The 20,143-nt window shown below is 40.1% G+C and overlaps 1 protein-coding gene across 3 annotated transcripts in view; it reads left to right on the top strand.

Moving 5' to 3' along the window:
• Positions 1-317: 317 nt before the first annotated feature.
• The window catches only part of ankrd11 (ankyrin repeat domain 11), a 119,896-nt gene continuing 100,070 nt past the window's right edge, over positions 318-20,143 (top strand). For all 3 annotated transcript variants that reach the window (XM_085271109.1, XM_085271117.1, XM_085271099.1), the window contains exon 1: positions 318-777. The gene's annotated coding sequence lies outside the window, so the exon portion shown is untranslated. The remainder of the gene's footprint in view (positions 778-20,143) is intronic.

Below are 20,143 nucleotides of genomic sequence, written 5' to 3'. Positions count from 1 at the left end.
TGCGAGCCAACCGGCGTAAACGTGTCTAGGAACATGTACCACGCGAGCTGGCAATGGGTTTTTATAAAGACAGAAAAACGAGTGCACCCAACGCCCGTACTCCATTTCCTTTTCGTGGTCCTCCAACTATATAATGGAGCGTTGTCTCAGGCGTTTGAAACTGTGACACATGGGCCGCCACGTTGGGGCACGTCTCAAGCTTGGACAGAAGGGTGGATAGGGTGGTTGGGCTGATCCAAAATGGCGTCGTTTTCAAAGTGCACTGCAAAGGTATCCGCCTACAGCATCGTAGCCAATCAGAGCTCGCGTTTCATCCGCGACTCGTTTCCGTGCCGAGCGTCCCAGCACACTGTATGCTAAGGCCGCTCGAAAACCGCTCGAATGGTTTGGCGGAGAGGATTAAAGCGAAACAAAAATAACATCTTTTGATGGCTTATATTTACCCAAGCTAGCCTCGAGCTACATAGGTGGACCGTTAAAGGTCCGTAGTTTTTGGAGAAGATGAAATAGCAACGCTGTAAACGAATTCTCGTGGATATTTTAGTGTTTTTTCTGTGGACGTCTGTTTGTTGGTCTACACGATTTTAACAAGCTAGCGCTAGCCTCGACTCGAATGAGCTGCGATGGTCGTCGCAAATTTATGCGGATGTCTCCGGAGCAGTGTATAGTGAACCGACGGCGACAAATGGGACCATCCAGCATCGGCGGAAAACACCACGGCGTAGACTAAACGTTAAAGATTCAGTAACTGGTTGAAATTGTGGGAATCAGACAGAGGTAGGTGTGCTTTTACTCTCCCTGCAAAGCTAACATGGCAACAACAACAAACTGACTCCTGCTGTCCCCGAGATTAACCCGTTATTATGGTGTGAATGTGCAATGTTTTCGTGCATTTACTCTTTTTGACCAGCGCTTTGACATTGTATCGCCATTGAACTACATGTACTTTTGTTTTTTTCCTCTTAAAATATTAAGAATTACTTCTCAAGTGCAGCTTTATTGAGGGGTTATCCTCTTCATCCCCCCTCCCAAGTGATCCGAGTTTGAAAGAAGGAATCCCTTCTCTTAGATACACATTGAGAAATCGTCTACACTCTGAAGCAAAATTTATTTAGTTGTGGTGAATCATTTTTTGAGCTTGATGTGATTGTCAATATGTTGACTCTTTAAAATTAAGTCTAAATATCTTAGTCAGCAGCCAATACTGCAAACATTGGTACCCCATGCCCACGTGTGGCATTACTAACAGAGTAGCGCTGTGCGTGTGTTTTTGAAAGGTTTTTGCAAGCAAAGGTGGTTTGATGTAAACTGTCCGCGGTCTTTAGGCTAATAATTGGCTTATTTGTATATTTATGCTTTAAGACTAAGGGGCACCTTTGTATCCCAGACAATAATTAACATGACATTACTCAAGAGAGTGCACCAGTAACATCCAAATGTTGACCTATTTTCAAAAGGCACAGTAGCATTGCTCGTTTAGCTGGTGACCTAACGCAATACTGGTCTTCCAGCTTTTCCAGTTAGGTTAGCGTCTTAATTCTCTAGCTCTTATGCATTTGGATATGCTTTGGATTTGTACAACCCTGTGTGTAAACAAAGCAATGAAAGACATAGTCAAAGCTGAAACCAGTGAAGAGGATTTGTTTATGCATTGCGGGTCCACAGGCTGCCCGGATTTTATCACTACGTGCTTGCATACAGTTTGGAGCCTAACTGTATGAATGGATAACTATCTAAATTGGCAGTGTCGGTTCAGTGGAACACCCCCCTTCCCACCTCCTTTAAAAAATATGAAGGAAAGACACAACATGGTGGGGTTTGAGGAAATTGAATATGGAGGAGAAGCTTGCCACTTTGGTGCAGTACCAGTGCTGAGGAAAACACTGCAGTGCCGTTGGTGGTGTTTTATACCGAGTGTTGAAGCTTGTTGGGGCGTTCATGTTGACTACACTGCAGAGGCAGTGATGCATATCTCTGTCTCCCTTGAGCTTGCGTAGGTTCTGTTTGTCTGTGCTATAGTTAAAGCCTCAGTTCCTTTGCTGTTACAGCACAGACTGTTCATGTCCACATGAAGATGGTGATGTGCAGGATTTATGTGTGAAATTTGTGCCTTAGCAGAAATGTAAACAAATTTGGTCTCCAGTAGATCTGGGCGATAAAGATCATTGAAATACGAGCAATAGAAATCACGGACAACATGAAAAGCCAGGGACAATGCTGAACCAGTCATGTGGCTGAAATAGAGTTACGTCCACATCAGGTTAGGTTGACACACAGAGCATAGGATGTGCAGCGAGCAGCAACTCATGTGCTATTGTTTGGGCTACTGCAACTATACACACTAGCACATTAGGAGCGCTTGGCGAGATAAAATGCAAAATTATTACAGAAAACTGTTAATGAAAATCCAGTTAACAGTGTTACTGAAGTGGCACCCCAATGGACATAGACTAAGGGTCAAAAGATGAGGGTACGATTGAAAAGAAGAGTTAGAACAAACTGCCAGCTGCGTTGTTTCCACAAAGGCAGTTAACACAAGCGATTGCTTTTACCCTCTGAAGCATTGCCATCCTTCAGAGTACGCACAATACACTCCAGACTATTTCTTCCATACCATTTCTGTCATATCATGAATGCTTACTTTATTGTAAAAGACGCAATGACAGAAAGTGCAGTTGAAAATGTTGGATTTAAGTAGCTGATTCAATTAACTAACCCTAGTTAACATTTCTCTTGAGCAGCACTTTACCAGCTCTACACGGAGTGCAGAGCTGGTAAAGTGAATGTTGAATGAGTCATACTTTGCTAACATGTAGGATTTTTGGTCACGTTGCACGTAGAGCTGGGCGATATAAGATTTTTTCATATCACGATATGTTTTTTTCATTTCAGGCGATAACGATATCTATCACGATATAAGCCAAATAACTATATTTGTAAGATTTAAATGTGCCGTTGCTCACAAGTAAAATGTGAAATAATCAGCAGCTTGTTTTTATTTAAATATTTATTTCCCATAATAAGTTCAACAGGGTAGATGTACTTAAGGAACATGAGACTTTTTCAGATAAATAAAGGCAAATATTGCAAACTACACAAAAGGCAGCCGCTAAAGCGTTTAAGTTTCAAAATAGAACAAACGAAACAGACTAAATTGTCAATTCCACTTAGAAACAAAATATTAATTCTAAAAATAAATCTTAGTTTGTTTTACAGAAGAACAGACAAAACTGACTAACTTTTGTCAAAATCAAATAAACTGAGAACTAAAAGGAAATTCTCAATCTCTCCTTGTTGTATAGCTGAGCTTTTCAAACAGTTTTAACAGTTACTTTAGTCTGACAAAAGCCGAATGACGAATTAGCGCTTCCAGTCAGAGACTGAGGCTACGTTCACACGTACACGGGTATTTTTGAAAACGGAGATTTTCCGTTTTCGTTTTAAAAAATAATCCCGTCCACACATAAAGGCAGAAATGAAGGAAAACGCTGCTATGAACATGCCAAAGCAGCAGGTGGCGCTAGATTCCTAACCGTGCAGAAATGTTGGCCAATCAGAAGTCTAGAAGCCTCGGTGGGAAAAAGTAAACAAAGCTGGGGCATAGAAGCAGAACCGAGTCGTATGTGTGGAGGGACAGTAACTGTGTGTATATGTAAGCATTTAAACACTGCAGAGAGTAGAATTAACAGTAACAGTATTGTAGAAATTCATTTCACCGAAACAATAACGTGGCGCACAGTGTGACGCATGCACCAGTTTATTGTATTTCCAGACTTGCTTTCGGCACAATTTACAGTGCACGCTACTCTGTTTTTTTGTCAGACTTGAAATAGCCGAAATACCTTCACACTACGGAACTTCTATGGCTCTTCCGTTCGACAATCTCTCCGGCATTGGAACCATCATCTGTTTTCTCTTCGGTAACCTTCGGTCACGCTCGGTTGATTTCCCTAGTCGGCACACTCATTTCCTCCATTACCCGGGCTGTACGGTGGCTGGCTGCTTCCCAAACAAATACACATGTGCGGCTTGGCACTTGTGCTGTACGTAACAAGTCACACGACGTGACGCTGCGGCTGTGATTGGTTTGGCTCTGCGCTACTTAATTTGGATTGGCTGACCTTTTTATTTTTAAGAGGACAAGAGCGGCGAGGTCTATCGCGATAGTTTAATTTCTCTATCGAGTAAAAGTTATATCGCGATACATATCGTTATCGTTCTATCGCCCAGCTCTAGTTGCACGTCTGATCCATGTATGAGCCTCACTGCCCATTTCATTGAGACACTATTGCACTTCTCGTGCCTTTAAGAAATGTATGTGTATATGTTTTTGCCTTGGAGCATAGGCAGACCATCATTCAGTGACTTTGTCAGTTTTGTGTATGTTCTCCTTTGTTTCCTTGTGAACTTTGATTTGTACATTTGATTTGTATTTGAATTTTTTGTTCAAAGATATTAGTGATAACTGCCATCCTGGTTGAATTCAGCTGAATTGCATGTCCCGTCTGGTTCCCCTTACTGATGCCTCTGTTTCTAAAATTGCTACCAAGGAAACAAGACATATACTCTCACTGTAACAGGAAGTGGAGTTTTGCTGGGCTTTGATAAGTTATGAGCCTGGATTCAGGCAGGCTGACTTCTGTGATTTTGCTCTTCTGCTGCCCAAGAGTAGTTTTCATGTCTGAGAATAATCTCAAGGGTCCCCCAAAATGTAGAAAATAATTTTGCCTGTGTGTCCATCCCCACTAATCCATTTTCATTTTAAGCCCTAGGTTGTTGCTTGTTTTCCACTAGCATTCTCATTACTGTGGCGTTTTGGGACCAATAAAATGGAGCTTTCTGCTGACCCAGTTTTAAAACTCTGGGCTTGTGTTTTGGTCTGGACAGACAGATACTTAAACTTGTGAAAAGGCCACCACAGATGAGCACCTTCCCTTCTGACAGCGATTTATCAAAGTCATCCTAGAAGCAATTCTCGCCACTCAACAGCCATCTTGTTAACAAATTTGGGCAGTTATTTTGATGCCCCTTTTTATAATTGTAGAACAAGTCTGAGCTCTTATTTTCAGTAGTCACTGGAACAAAATCAGAATGTACAGAATCCCCTGCTCATACAGATTTCAATTCACTCTAAAATAAGAATTGAAGAGCTGTTCCTTTTTTCCCCCTCACGTAAGATATGCATGTACTTGTATGTGTATGTTGTGATGCTGACTGTATGCAGTTTCTCAGTCAGCATCTCTGGCTAATCCCATTAGAACACTTGAACCACATGCCTTGATTCTTTCTGGTTACAGATTTAATTGATCAAGTGATAAGGGCACTCTGTTATATCTTTACGATGAGTAGATGTGGCCTCCAACACATAGCTGACACTTGTAAATCTGCTGTGCGTAACTGCAAGTTTATCAACTGGAATTGGCTCATGTGATTTCCAGCTTGGATGCTGATTGGCTCTTTTCCTGTTACAGAATTCTCCTATAGAGTCATGAACGTTTGCGTGCCATGTCTCTGATCCTGTCAATTAGGGCTGCACGATTAATTATTAGAAAATCTCGATTCATACTTATGTGCGATCTCATTTCCAAATGACAACGATAAAATTTTTTTTAAAAAGACGACGACGATGATTGTACCGCATTTTGATCCGGGACGTAATCTGCATGAAAACAAGCGCTCACTCTTCCTGCTCAACAAATGACAAGGGCGGAGCCTTATACCACGTGATACAGAAGCTGTGTCGTGTGATGCTAAAATTAGCAGGGGAAAAAACAACGGAGAGCACGTCAGGGATGACGAGAAAGTGACAGGAGAAAATCCGTCCCGGTCAACCACCCAAACATCAATAACGGGAACCTTACAGCGCTTCCCTATACACGTCGAACTCCCGCAGGCACAAAGAAATTACGGAGGCTATCACTTATCACCTGACCAAACATATGGCTCCCATCAACACTGTGCAAAACCAGGGATTTAGGAAAATGATCAACACCCTCGACAAATGCTACACTGTGCCGTCCCGCAACTATTTTTCTATTGTTGCACTACCTGCTCTATACACACAGTGTCGAGCAACGGTGGAGACAGAATTTCAAGCAGTACAACAACAAAACGTGAGACATTTGTTGTTTTTAGGTTTATTTATTGTTTTTATGTTCAGTCTCAACTGTTACGAAGTTGATGTGGAGTTAATAAGTGCAATAAATATTTAAGTGCAATAAATATTTATACTAGAAAAGAAAATCGTGAGAGAATCGTGATCTCAATTCTAAGCCAAAAAATCGTGATTCTCATTTTATGCAAAATTGTGCAGCCCTACTGTCAATTACAAATTTAAGTTAACCGGGCGATCGTGGCTCAAGAGTTAGGAGTTCGCCTTGTAATCGGAAGGTTGCCAGTTCGAGCCCCGGCTTGGACAGTCTCGGTCGTTGTGTCCTTGGGCAAAACACTTCACCTGTTGCCTACTGGTGGTGGTCAGAGGGCCTGGTGGCGCCAGTGTCCGGCAGCCTCGCCTCTGTCAGTGCGCCTCAGGGTGGCTGAGGCTACAATGTAGCTTGCCATCACCAGTGTGCGAATGTGTGTGTGAATGGGTGGATGACTGGATGTGTAAAGCGCTTTGGGGTCCTTAGGGACTAGTAAAGCGCTATATAAATACAGGCCATTTAAACTTAAGCCATCTCATACATACACATTTAATAGCTTTATCTTCTTGGTGTGGTTACTTTTCACATTGTTAATAATAATACTGTCACTACCATTATTTCCATTAGGCATGCACCAGTTCAACTTCTTTCTTTCCAGTATGACACTAAAACATTGGCTTAGAGCATCTGCTGATTTGAAGAGTTAAATAGTAAGCCGTGGTCTTCATTGTGGGGAACAGACTGGTAATTGATCTTTTATGTTTCACAGGGTATCAGTATAAAATGTACCAGATAAATACATCCAAGAATACATTTATTCATTTGGTATTTATTTGTAAAATAATAAATAACACAGTGACAAAAGCAAAAACAAAACCTACAGTATCTAACATTTAAGACGAGTGTGTATTTAGGATATTGTGCTTTTTATAGTTCTGTTAGTGAGTTTCTGTGAATGCACCTCGCACAATAATGTAACACAAACTTGCACAACATACTCAGGATGCATGTTGGCAGGAGAAGAGTGAAGTGAATTAATTCCATGTTATTTTATCATAATTGTAAAAACATCTTTTTTAACAAGTATCACACAAAGAGCATAATGAGTAAGAGACGCCAACAGCCTATACATCAACATCATCTTCACTTTTCAGTCATTGCAGCGCACTTGAATAGTGCGGTTATATCAAACAACAATGCAAACATAAAGAGTTGCTGCTGGCATACCATCTTGAAAGTGACAAAGCTTTTACCTTCCCCCATGCTAGCAGCTTATCCACCACTGCTGACAAGAATGTTGCATGAACATGAATATCTATCTCAGCTTTTTTGGTCTGGTTTTGACCAATACCTGCTCCAAATTACTACGTCCCTAGTTGCTTCGGAAGCTCATGTTGTGTTCTGACAGCACGATTGCCTTAAATTTGTGTGTTACCTGATTTATAAAAACACTCATGCACAGTGTTTGCGATTAATCGTGTGTTGTGTGTTCACGGGCAGTTTGTGTAGACAGAGATTATCTGAAACTTTGCTGAAACACTTGTCTGGACAGAGATTAGTGTCGATGCAACCTTACTCAACCTCTGAGGTGTACGGATATCGGCCAGCTGTTAAGCATGTTGTAAACCTTAGTGCTCTGTTTTTCCTCTTCAGTCTTCTGTCTCATTCAAAGATGGACTACCTTTGTTTTGTTTTTTGTTGTTTTTTGTTAATGATGAAAAGCTGGTATGAAGGTGAACAAGTCGATGTATTATGCACAAACAACAGAATGGCAAGGAAGAGAACAAGACCTGCTTGATTGCTCTGTTTGGCTGGCTTGACAGTAGCTGTTGCACAGGACAGACAACCAGGCTATTATTGTTAGCAAATCAAGTGATAACCCGTCAGAAGTACAGAATAATGAATTATGCTTAGTTATCAAGAAAACTCAAGCTAAGTAAAGGTAAAATGCAGCGACAGTTGTTCAGTAGCCCTTATGCTTAAAAATATGACTGAGTACTAATAACTATTCAGCAACATGCTTTACTATATTCCTTTAAATGACTGCGGTGGTTTGCAGGTTGTTATTGTGCGTGTTTACTAATTGACCCTGCAAATCTATTTAACTGCTCAATTTCAGTTTTGTCTTTTTAGAGAAGCTGTACTGAACATGTACTTATTGAAATTAATTGTGTGTGTATACCGTGCTTTTTTCTTTTTTTTTTATTGGGTTTTTTGTTTTGGTTTTTTTTTTGGGGGGGGTTGTAGGGGGTTTTGTGTGTGTGTGTTGTGTTTTATTTTTATTTTTTTGAACATTTGACAAAATTTGACCTATAGTTTTGGGTAGAGTGATTATAGTACACTTTAAATTTATAGGATTATGTTGTGTACAGCAGTATAAGTTTGTGGCGCTGATTCTATTTTTTGTAGAAAGTGGTGTATGACTGTTATTTCAATAGAATATATGGCTAAATTTCACATTTGTTTATGTAAGGGGTTGTCTTAAAAAAATGTTGTGATATTTACACCGTTGCCAACATTTATGTGTGCAGCATTGAGGGGAAAAAAAGAGTGGTCGTGTGTTTTCTGCTCTCATGTGTTATATAATAATTCAATTCAAAGGTGCCTGGCGCAGTGTTGCAGTACTCTTTGCAGATCCATCTTTAGCTGAAATGGAAGGATAAAACAGTTGTGTTGGTCGTAAGAGAGAAAAGAAGCCTTTAGCTGCAACTCGAGCACTCACTCTGCCTGCCTTCTGTCAATGCAGCGTCTCCCCTCCCCCTCTTGTACTGAGAGTGTGGTCCTTTTAGGTAAACAAGCATGGCTACTCCTATTTCTTGCATCTGCCTGTCTGCCCCCCCCCTTTCTTCATGTTTAGTTTTTTTCTCTTCCTCCCTGTTTGAGTTGTGTAAATCTTTTATAGCTGCTCTGTTCTAACAGTACAATCTCAGTGGATACTCAAATGGCATCGGAAGCCCTTTGAAATTCAGTCTAGTCCTTTGCCCCCTCCTCTGTCCTCGAAGCGAAATGGAACAAAATGGCGGGCCCCAATGCTGCTGTTTCCCTCAGGGACTGTAGAGCCTCGTTTCAGGTTTTAGAAGGTCCTGATGGTTGATGGAGTCTTTAACTCGTGTTAGATTCTGCTTACTTGCTAGCCTTCCGCTGCAGCACTTTTGATAATATTTTCTCTTCCCTGAGTCTCTGCACATCAAAGGGGAAAGGTTTTCTACTCTGGCATGCTACTACTTCTCCAGAAATGTTTTTTTTTTCCCCCCACAGACTTGGCTTTTGATCTTTCTGATCGAAGCTTGAAAATGGAATATTTTTCACTCTTATTTTCCAGGGAAACCTATTGATATGCTAAATTATAATTTTTAGACATGCAGAAAATGTCAAAACTTTTATCACACAGTAGTATACTCCAGGGTTCGATTTATTTAGAGGTCATAAATGCCGTATGGCGTGAGCTGACCTATGCCCTTGGATAGTTTGCCTTCTAGCTAAGATATCTGTAGGTGCGTAGGCCAATGTTTAGTCACACTTTTAGTTCCATTCTGATTGACTCCAAAGAGGCTCAGGTACAAAGTAAACCTAATGTTTGTACGAGCATGTCTTCATAGTTTCATTTTTATGTTTTTCTAGATATGCTACTGTTCACATTCTTCATATGACTCCACGTGTGTCTTAAGGAATAATTAATAGTTGAAAGTCTTGGCTATAAAAAGCTTCATCTCATTTGTCCATTCAAACTGAAAGTGTCTGAATTGGTAACACTATTAGGCAAATGGCTGCATTCTTCGATCTGGGCAGGCATGAATTAGGGGTGTTGTAAATCTGGAGACAACAGTTGGTGTTTGAGTGTACGGATGAGCAGTAGACTGCATGGAATGATGTATTATCCATATGTGGGGTTGGAAATGTCCTGAGGTTAGTCGGCCAGGTCTCTAAGCTAATGGCGCAGACAGTCTGTGTGATGCGTCCCTCTGGGCACCGCTGTCCTGGTCTGTTCAGATTGTCTCTGACACATGGGGAAAAGACATGACAGGGTGCTTATCTGATCTCTCACCTTCTATGTTTCTCCCTTCTAATTTACAGATTATTTTAAATGGCTTTTCCATGTCCTTCCAGAGCTTAAATGATGCATTTGTGGTTTTAAACCCTCTGAAAAGCTGTGTTTTCTCAGTCAGAGGCTTTTGTGAATGCCATTAGCTCTTTAAATGGCTTTTGTGTAAATCACTGTTTTAAAGATGATTTGTCAGAGCCGTTGGTGCTGCCTGTAATGTGGTTCTTCTGTACAGATGTACACTTGGAAGTTGGTGGCTTCTGCATAGACAAGCCAGTGTGGTCATAGCAAATTGGCAGGCATGCAGCCGTCTGCACGAAGCCTAATGTGGACCTTCTCAAGAGTTATGTTACCCAGACCAAAGTGGAACCTTTCATACTTAGAAACGTATAATACACCACTGTACTGCTGAGCTTGCAATATACCAGTGTAAGCACAGTGGAACAGAGAAGAGGAGAGAAACTATTTGGATTTGCTGTGCAAATTCCCATCAGTGTTCAAAGTTGTGTTGACAGCCTTCTCTTTCTACATGACATATTAATAGAAGAATCATGCCACACTGATTGTAAGCACTCTATATGAAAGACATTTTGGGTCTGTTCCTTTCTGTTCTCTGCAGTGATCTTGTTTTTTGTCTGTTACTTACCTTTGTCATCTTCTGATAAAATAAAATATGTTTTGGTTTTATTGCCGAGTTGAGAAATGGTTTCATTCTGACAACAATTATGCTCAGAGGCCCACAGCTATATCAGCTTTCTGCTGTCCTGTAGTGCCCTCTTTATTTTGGGACTAAGCTATAAGCTTAGACTTGGGTAAGGGGGTTAGGACAATGTGCTGAGTGGGGGAGGGTAGAGTGGGGTGGCCTGGCTGAATCTCAATCACAGAGACCCTTTCGCAGGAGCAGTGCTGGCCTTTTGATGGGCCAGCTGCAGCCATTCATGCGCCCATTTACATTGAAATGCAACAACAGGAAGGGGGGAGGGGATGGCTGCAGGGAGATGGGCCTCTGCGGCTGTGCCGGTGGGATGTGAATGAAAAGTAAAGGCAAACCTAAATACCAGAGAGACAAGATCTGCTCGTATACATGCATCCATTATCCCCCGCCCCTACCCCCAATGCTGCGGGGTAGTATATGTAACACAAAGGGTCTGAGCACCCTTTTTGACTAGTACAAGCATTTTCACAACTCTGCTGTTTTCTGTCTTTACAATCAGCCTGGTTTCTATAAAGAGCTTGTGATTCTCGACACTGTCCATGTTACATGTTACTCTTCTCTTCACCTATTGTTAATGTTGTTGTACTTTGCCTTCTTCATGTTTTGTTTTGGGTTTTTTTTTTGGTAATTGCCTTCAGTTGTGTGACATACTTTGTCAAAGCTTATTTATGGATCCTGCATGGGCCATGAAGTTTCAAGTTCTTGTTTCTGGCTTGCTGTAATGGAGGTCATTGCTCTATTGGTAGAAGAGGCCTGGTCCATTATTCATTAGGGGCTTCAGACATAAACTGTAGTTCAGACAAATGAGGCCACTGTGTCAACACTGTGTCAGTTCCTCTAGCTTTCCAGGATAACTTGGATGTCCTCGTAGTTGTGCATGTGACACTGTTGAAGGATATTGGGGGAATGTGTTAAAGCCATGCTTAGACTGGCCGTAGCATTGCATCAAAAACTGCAGGCTTTTCAGTCTGAAGCATGAAAAAAACACAGATGAAAGCCTGAACTCTTTCTCACAGCGCACTGTAACGTCCTCTAATAAATATACATCATTGGCCTTTCATATATGTTTAACTGCACATTTATTGGGGAGAGACCTACTCACGATTATTCAAATGAATAAATTATATGCATTTGTACAATGGTTCTGTTATTTACAAAAGAGTTACTTATCCCTATTTAAGGTACTCTGCTAATTTTACACCCGAGACCAAATTTAGAACATTTTGTGGACATTTCCTGTTCGGTAAAACCTTTATTGTGACCTTGTTGAACTGGTACATGAAGGCTGTTAGTGAAGCTCTTAACAGTTAACAGCTAGGACAAGTGAGAAGAGGTCACGTGTACGGGACAGTACATAAACTACATATGTCTGGAGCTTATCATGAAAGTTTGGGGAGGTAGAACGATAACACAACTTTGTCACTTTCTGTTTTGTGCAATCTCACATAACCACATTTCTATTGTCCACGTGTTTGCAGCTGAAGGTGCACCCACAGGGTTTGTAAACCATACATGACACACAGGCTGGCGAGAAGGAAAAAGGACAAAGCTGCTGCTGTAGACAAAGTCACTTTTTATGATGACTTAATTCTAAAATATACCAGAAATGCAAGTTATTTTTGTCAGTATTGACATTCACAAGGAGGCAGTTCCTCCATAGAGGGAAATTTTTTTGTTGAGGTTTGTTGGTTTGTCTCTGTTACTTTCTGGATAAATGGAAAAGCTAGCAGACCCATTGATACGTAACCTAGTGTAGAGGTTAAACATGAGAAATAAAAGAACCCCATTAAACCGTGGTAAGGATCCAGATTACTTTCATTATAATTAGGACATAATGTGCTGGGCAGACATAGCCATTTTTTTTTTTAAATGTTTGACAAAGGCCTTTTGTCCTTGATTAATTATTTGGTCTGTAGGACAGATTTAGGGTGACTGTAGGTGGTTCAAAACTGCTTCCATTTGAAAATGATTGAGGCTGCTGCGCACCGCTCTTCAAGTGCTGCAGAATATATTTTAATCCTTCCTGAGATCTGTATGTTGAGACCACCCAGTCTCACAGGAACATTTCTCTCAACCTCATGGCTTCATTCTTAGCCTGACATATGCCATAAACTCTAGATATCTAGACAACCTTTCCAGAGTATTTTAGTCAAACACAGTCCACTCAAGTTGTAGAAGTATCTCAAGTCCTATTTGCAAAAGTAGGATGCACCGTAATGGTCACAACAAAGAGCAAATTTTAATCCACGTGATATAGTTGCTTATGTATTGAGTTTCATTTAACATAAACTCAAATTCCCCCAAATCCCATTTCTCTGTTATCAGCCAATCCTGACATTAATGCCCTGCAGTTTGGCCAAAAAACTGAAACTGTTGCTCATTCTCCAGTAGTGAATTAAGTAGCAAGGGGTTTTCCCGCCTTAAAATGTCCCTTTGGGGGGAAGGGGTGACTGGTTACTGTAGTTAATATGATTGCCTATTATGCTGCAGACACAGAGCACAAAAATATTATGGAACATATATTTGTAACCTGATTGACATAAAGCTGTGCACTTTTAGGGGGTTTACATTTTTAACATATTCTAAACAAAAGTCAATTATACTGAAGTACATAACAAATCTGATTCATTTTTTTATTTCAACATTTTAAGTGTAGAGGGAATTATCTTTTGGGGCTAACAAAAAAATTCCCTGAAACCAGTAGCTAATGTGTTTAACCCAGCTGTCATCAAGCAATGGAAAATCACATCATCTCAGTCAGCCTGCAACAGGGACTTTCCCTGCTGAATATGTGGCAGCTCAGAGCAGTTTCTTAAAGCTACAGGCTAACATGTGTTTGGCTCTCAGACTGGGCTTGTATGTCCGCATTGTATTTCTGTGTCACACACTGTGATACTTCATAGATGTTTGTTTTTTGCCCAAAAAGGAAGCAGTCTAAATGAGAAGTGGAAAACAGGAGAACAGGAAATGTATAAGGCATTTGAAGTTGGTCTGGAGCAGCCATTAATCTTTCCAGCATTCGCTGTGTTTGTCTTCCAAAGCCTGAAACAGTCGCAGATCTGTGATTGGATGACTGCAGTTAACCAGAGACTGATCCTTTTTTTTTTTTTTTTTTATGCTAAAACCTTCTGTCCTATAAATATACTACCGTGTGTGTGTGTGTGTGTGTGTGTGTGTGTGTGTGTGTGTGTGTGTGTGTGTGTGTGTGAGAGAGAGACTGTGTCACTCATACTCCCTGCATTGAATCTTTTTATAGAAACGGCAGCTAGCAGTGTAATCTCTGGTGTGGATGTAGGGCAGTCTTTTATTCCTCCTCATTACTTATGCAAAGCCAGTTTTCACCCACAATCAGAGCTTAGTCTGTTTTGAATGTACAGTTTTTTTTTTTTTTAGAGAAAGGTGTTGGAGGAGGACCACATTAGTGCTTTAAAGTTTCAGCACTTGTACTAGAAATTGTGCATGTGTGCGATCGTGTTGCTTCTCCCTTTAATATAATTCTAAAACCTATTGCCTCATTTTCCAATGCATAATTATCTTGCAGGATTCTGTTTACATTTGTTTTGTGAGCACAGCACAGTTTTGTGGGATTTTGAACTGCAACCCCCCCCCAATTACATTCATCCTCCAACAAGCACCTCTAAGACATGTAGCAAAATATGTTTGTTTTTTATGTTTGTTTTTTTATTTAGCAAGCGAGCTCTCAAGGCTTTGATATTGATGCCAAACCCTTAATTGTTTTTAAATCTTAAATCTTTAAATCTCCAGAACTTCTAATGTGCTTCTATTTGTGCCTGTTTAATTTCCTGCAATTTTTGTCAGAAACTATTGATACTTCAGAGTGTCATTATAACCGGTAAGCTTTTGGGATCATTAGACGTTGTTATATATGTTAAAAGAGTGTTTGCAGAAGGATATAAAAAATAAACTTATCAATATCAATATCCTGCGGCATATTTTTATTTTTGGAATCTAGCTTTGCATACTTCGTTGTTCAAAATCATGCTTAAAGGTAGAGGTCCTCTGTTCATCCTTTGTCTGAAACAAAACATATTAGCTTCCTTTAAGCTGTCTATCTTCTGATTGGTTGCACCTTGCAAACAAAAGGTTTGAACAGTGAATGGATGGAGCTGCTGTGCTTAGAGAGAGCTGTGTGCTTTTGTCATTAGGGATATCCTGTCTTACTGGTATTAAATCAAAGAGTAGAAAGAGAAACTCTGAAAGTAAGGGTTTAGATTAGTCTAAACCATGAGATTTATTATTTATAACTTGTACATACACACACCTTACTATTTGACAATGGCAATTTAATTGCATGTAAATAATGACAGAAAATAATGAAAAGCATAGTAAATTCATTTTAAAGCTAGTGAGTGTTTTCTTTTTTTTTTTTCTTTTTTATGGTCGCTTCTCTGGGGTTTTGGTCCTTCAGAATAAATAAAGGTTTAATGTCTTGCTTGCCTCCTTTGCCATGCCAGCGTAACGTAATTTTCCTCAATTCGATTGTTGATTTGTACTTGTATGGATATGCTCTTCATGTAGCCATTTGCCACAAATGCATGCTTGTCATACTCACGTGCAACATATCTGTTTAATTTCATCATATTGCCCTCTGTGATTCCTGGATAGATGATATTGTCTGCTGAACTCAGCCCCGCTGTGCGCTGTTATGCTGCTCTCTCACACATTTGGCTTGACTCCACTCATGTCCTCTTGCTTTCCACATCCCAGCCCTCTGTTCTCTCCCCTCTCTCCAGCTTCCACTTTGCCTCAGCCACCATTTCCTTCGCATTTCAGAGCCCAGAAATATGCTTGCACACTGCATCCTCACATGCTCATCTACCCTCTCTCTGACAGTCTCCTCCCCCATCTCCACCTCTATGCAGTAGCCTTGGTTCCTCAGGAAGCACTGTGTGCAGGAGGCTAAGGGCGTTGAACCTAACTGTTTGCCTTGTTTCCTACCATGACAACAGTCGATAGTAAATTATAAGCACACACCAACAGGATTAATTTACAGGAATGCAAGTCAAAAGGCTGGTGGATTTCGATGTCGAAGCATAGGCACTATATAAAACTTAGGGTAAAGCTGACTGTTTCATTTTTACTGAGCATAATATAATCAGAATGTAAGTATAAAGAGTTGCCCAAGAGCAGTTAAAGGTTTCTGCATTTCTTGACTTTTATATTTCTACAGGATGAGTATGTGTCTTGTTTTCTTAAAATCAATTACCTTTGCTTCATATAGGGAGCTTTAGGTAGAAAGATTTGTGTGAAGTGAGGGGAACAATTTTCACTCGCGTACAAGTGCACCTTGATAAATAAAATGCTGTGTTGTAATACTGCCGTTGCTGTTCTCTTGGTGATGTATTAATAGTATTTTTTTTGAGTATTAAATGGCCACCATCCAAACTGCTGTGTTTTTCTGCTCTAGTGAGTGCATGGCAGTCATACCTCCACAGAAAGAGTGGAGAGAGTTAGTAGCTTGGTTTTCATCCATGAGATTAAAGTGCTCTGCAGCAACCTCATGTGCAATTTGTCTTCTTGCATCTTAGGAGTAAGAGAAGGAAAAAAAATACACAATGCTCGTGGGGTGTATGTGTTCATGATCTATATCCTTTATCGAGATACTGCGTGTTGTCATAGCATTTTTAGCTTCAGTGACAGATCTTTAGAGGGTAGTATTTGCTTAACAGAAGCATATATAGCCAGAGACTAATGTAGCTGTTTCTTCCACGCTTTCCAGTAGTTTCCCTGCTTTAACACATACACACTGTGTGTTGGTGCTTAGACAGCTTCCTAATGGGAACAAAATGGGAAATCTAAGAGAAACACAGTGTTTGTGTGTGGCTGCATAGGGATGCTGCCAGTAAACTCATCAGAACATGTTGAAAGTCTGAAATGGCTTCTTGTGAATTGTGTGGTTTTGTGCGGTTACTCTTACCAGTATATAAACTAGGACGTGTCTTCATACCTGTTTTCACTCATGATTCTTGTTTCACTCACATGTAGCACACAACAGGAGATGCTTCCTATCAGACCTAATCTGATATCTAATACTGAAAATGCTCCATGATGAGTGTTCATCTTCTAACTTACAATAACCTGGGTTACTAGGCATTCATTGAAATGCATGTTGGTTGGTCTAATCCTGATTCAAAAATCTGACTGGGTATTGCCAGTAATGTGGGCCAGTCTGTTGACTCAAGTTCTATGTCGTTCCTTGTTTACTTCGTCACATGTCAGATGCAGCTCATGGGAGGGCTAATGAAGCATAGAGGAAGCTAACAGCAAAGAGGCAGCAGATTAGAGATATTTCGTTCCTGCTTCACCAACTTTTATTTCTATGTTTGCAAAAGTTTTTTAGTTAACTGCAAACTGTGGGAACGTCAAAGGGGTCATGAATAAAAAGCTCCAGCGATGATGCCTTGGCTTCTCTTAGTCTCTTCAGTCAGATATTTTAATAGGCAGATGTTTTTAGTACTAATTGGGAAGCTTTTATTAATAGTATAGTTTTAATATAATGTGTATGTTTTGTTTGTTAAGTAAAAGATGTAGAGAATTGCTGTACATTTTAAAATACATGTCTAATTATAAAGTTTAACTTACAAAACTTACAGCATTCACATATGCTGTGGCCCTTTGTATGTACTCGGTATGTCCATACGATATTCAGACTCTTTTACTACATTTTCAAGCATGTTTGGAGTCTATGTAGCCAATGCTGTTATGCTACATACTGTCAAACTCAGAAATCCCTTCTTTCTACTAGCACATATATCTGATGAAAGGCTGCAGAATTAAAGCACTTCTAAATGGGATGATTCTTTTTGATACACCCCTTAATCTCACTATTGCAGTATTTTAGCTCCACAATTTTGTTTGTGTGTCTGTGTAAGTACTTGATGACTATGACTTGTAGAGTTGTTTTGACTTTTGACTGTGTTCTGATGTATTATTTTTCTAATAAATACAAATTTAGTTCTTGCGTATTTTTTGGATGTCTTTATTTGCTACAGGCTTTTGCGTTTAAGTCAAGCCTGATGTTATCTTAAGGCACTTTCACATAGGATGCGGCCATCTAGGGCTGTGCGATATGACCAAAATCTCATATCCCGATATAAAACCTCTATGGACATTGGCATTTTTACATGCTCTGTTGTAGGGCTGGGCGATATATCGAGTTTTTTAAAAATATCAATATATTTTCATACGAGATATAAGATATGACAATATCCTTTATATCGATATAGTCTATGTTACGTTATAATTATACTTGTGGAGCCACAAGTTTGCCTCTCTTTCGTCCACTTTTGTCTCTACGCAACGTTACTCGGCCTCGCGTCTCCTTCACTGAATACAACTCCCCCTCCCCCATAGCTTCACCTGCAGGCAGCGACCAGATGGACACGGCAAATCTCCGTTAGCGAGTTGTGGGGCTGGATGGCGTCAACGTGTTAGCGAGCTAACCGCGCTAACGAGCTAACCACGCTAACGACATGCAGCCCACAGGGGCTGCACGGCCTAAAATCCTTTCATTTTCTCAAAAGTTGACAGCGCGCCTTATGCATGAATTCTGGTTGTGCTTACTGACCGCGAACCGATCTTAGGTGGTACACGGCGCTCAGCAATCTGTCAAAAAAATGTTTTACGACTTTGGTAAGCTACGGACCTGCAGCGCTTCATTGATTGTCGGAGCATTACGGCTACCGTAGTCTGGAGCCTCGCAGAGTGATACGTACTGTGCTTCGACGTAATATTACCGTATTGTGTGTGTATAAGGACCATAAATGGCACCTGTTAAGAGACATGGTTACGAAGCGGATTTCAAACTCAAGGCTGTCAGTCACGCAGTAGAAGTTGGGAACAGAGCAGCTGTGAAATCTGTCTTTGTTATTATGCTCAGCATCTGTTAGTTTACATTTTGACTGCACAATTATGAGCTTTTTGTTATGCACAAAAACAACATTGTTTTCTTTTATTTATGGAGCATGATTATTTAATAAATGCTGATAATTTATTTTTGAGTAATTTCTTCATGTAAATCTATGCTGTATGTAAATAAAAATGCCTGTGTGACATCTGGGACACAGGGTGACTAAGAACTCTTTTTGTTCTTAACTTATGGCTTTAAAAAAATATCGAGATATATATCTTAAATCGCCACCCAGCTAAAAAATATCGAGATATGAATTTTGGGTCATATCGCCCAGCCCTACTCTGTTGTCAGTTAATGTGTAGGTTTTAGTGCATTTGACAATGGCTCATGTCAGCTATGTGGATAATAATAATAATTCTATCACACATCAATGCTGCAATCAATGCTGCAGTTCTGTACTGTCCAATAATTGTTCTTATCATGTTATCTGCATCTTCTAGAGAGGCATGCTGTTTTATGGAGAACAGACTGTGCGTTTAAAGAAATCCATTTAATAACCGTGTGTAGAACTGGCAAGCTGGCTTTGTAGCTGGATATTTGATTTAGTGTATGTGTTGAGACAATGTGTGTCAGCTGGAGATATTTATTAAATGCCTGCTTTTTTACTGGCTAAGAAATGTGTGGGTGAGTGGATGGCTGCAGGCTTTTAGAACCAGCACAGTTGACTCGTTCTGTGGTGTTAGAGCATGTGCGGGTGTTTATGTACCATGTGCTGCTACTCCTCCATTTCCAATATTCATAGAGCTCTGTCTTTCACTGAAACCATGGCAACAGAAAATGACAAATGGCAGAACTGTGGAAATGCTCAGGTTGTGTGCGAGGCTTAATGGCTGAGCAAGCTTTCTCGGTTTAAACATTTTTTTTTTTTTTTTTTTTTTTTTTTTTTGTGTAAACTGCATCAGTGAACACCATGGCTGGCCTTTTCCTACTCTACAATCCTATTGTTTAACACGAGCGGCACAATAAATACATTTTTCATTTTGCAGTCCCATATCTTAGCTCTTTTAGTTTAGTATGTTTGCAGACAGCAGTGTGTGTAGTCCATCAGACATTGCAGTGCAATTTTCGGCTTTGTGCGTCTTTTGAAAAAGGCGAGCAGGAAATATTTGTGTTAAACTAGCCTATAGCTTTAAGTGAGGAAAAGCCATTTCTAATAAATGGAACAAAAATATTTCAGATGAACAAATAGTAAAATGCTGGTTTTCATATTACAGACTATAGATTTAGTGTGATGTGTAATTAGGGCTGCCACAAACGATTATTTTGATAGTCGACTAGTCACCGATTATTTTTGCGATTAGTCGACTAAT

The sequence above is a fragment of the Mchenga conophoros genome, linkage group LG1 (genome assembly GCF_057382185.1).
Source record: "Mchenga conophoros isolate Kocher_MC1m ecotype Shallow Benthic linkage group LG1, M_conophoros_male_GT1.1, whole genome shotgun sequence".
Lineage (NCBI taxonomy): Eukaryota > Metazoa > Chordata > Actinopteri > Cichliformes > Cichlidae > Mchenga > Mchenga conophoros.
This window is presented reverse-complemented; position numbering and strand designations above follow the sequence as displayed.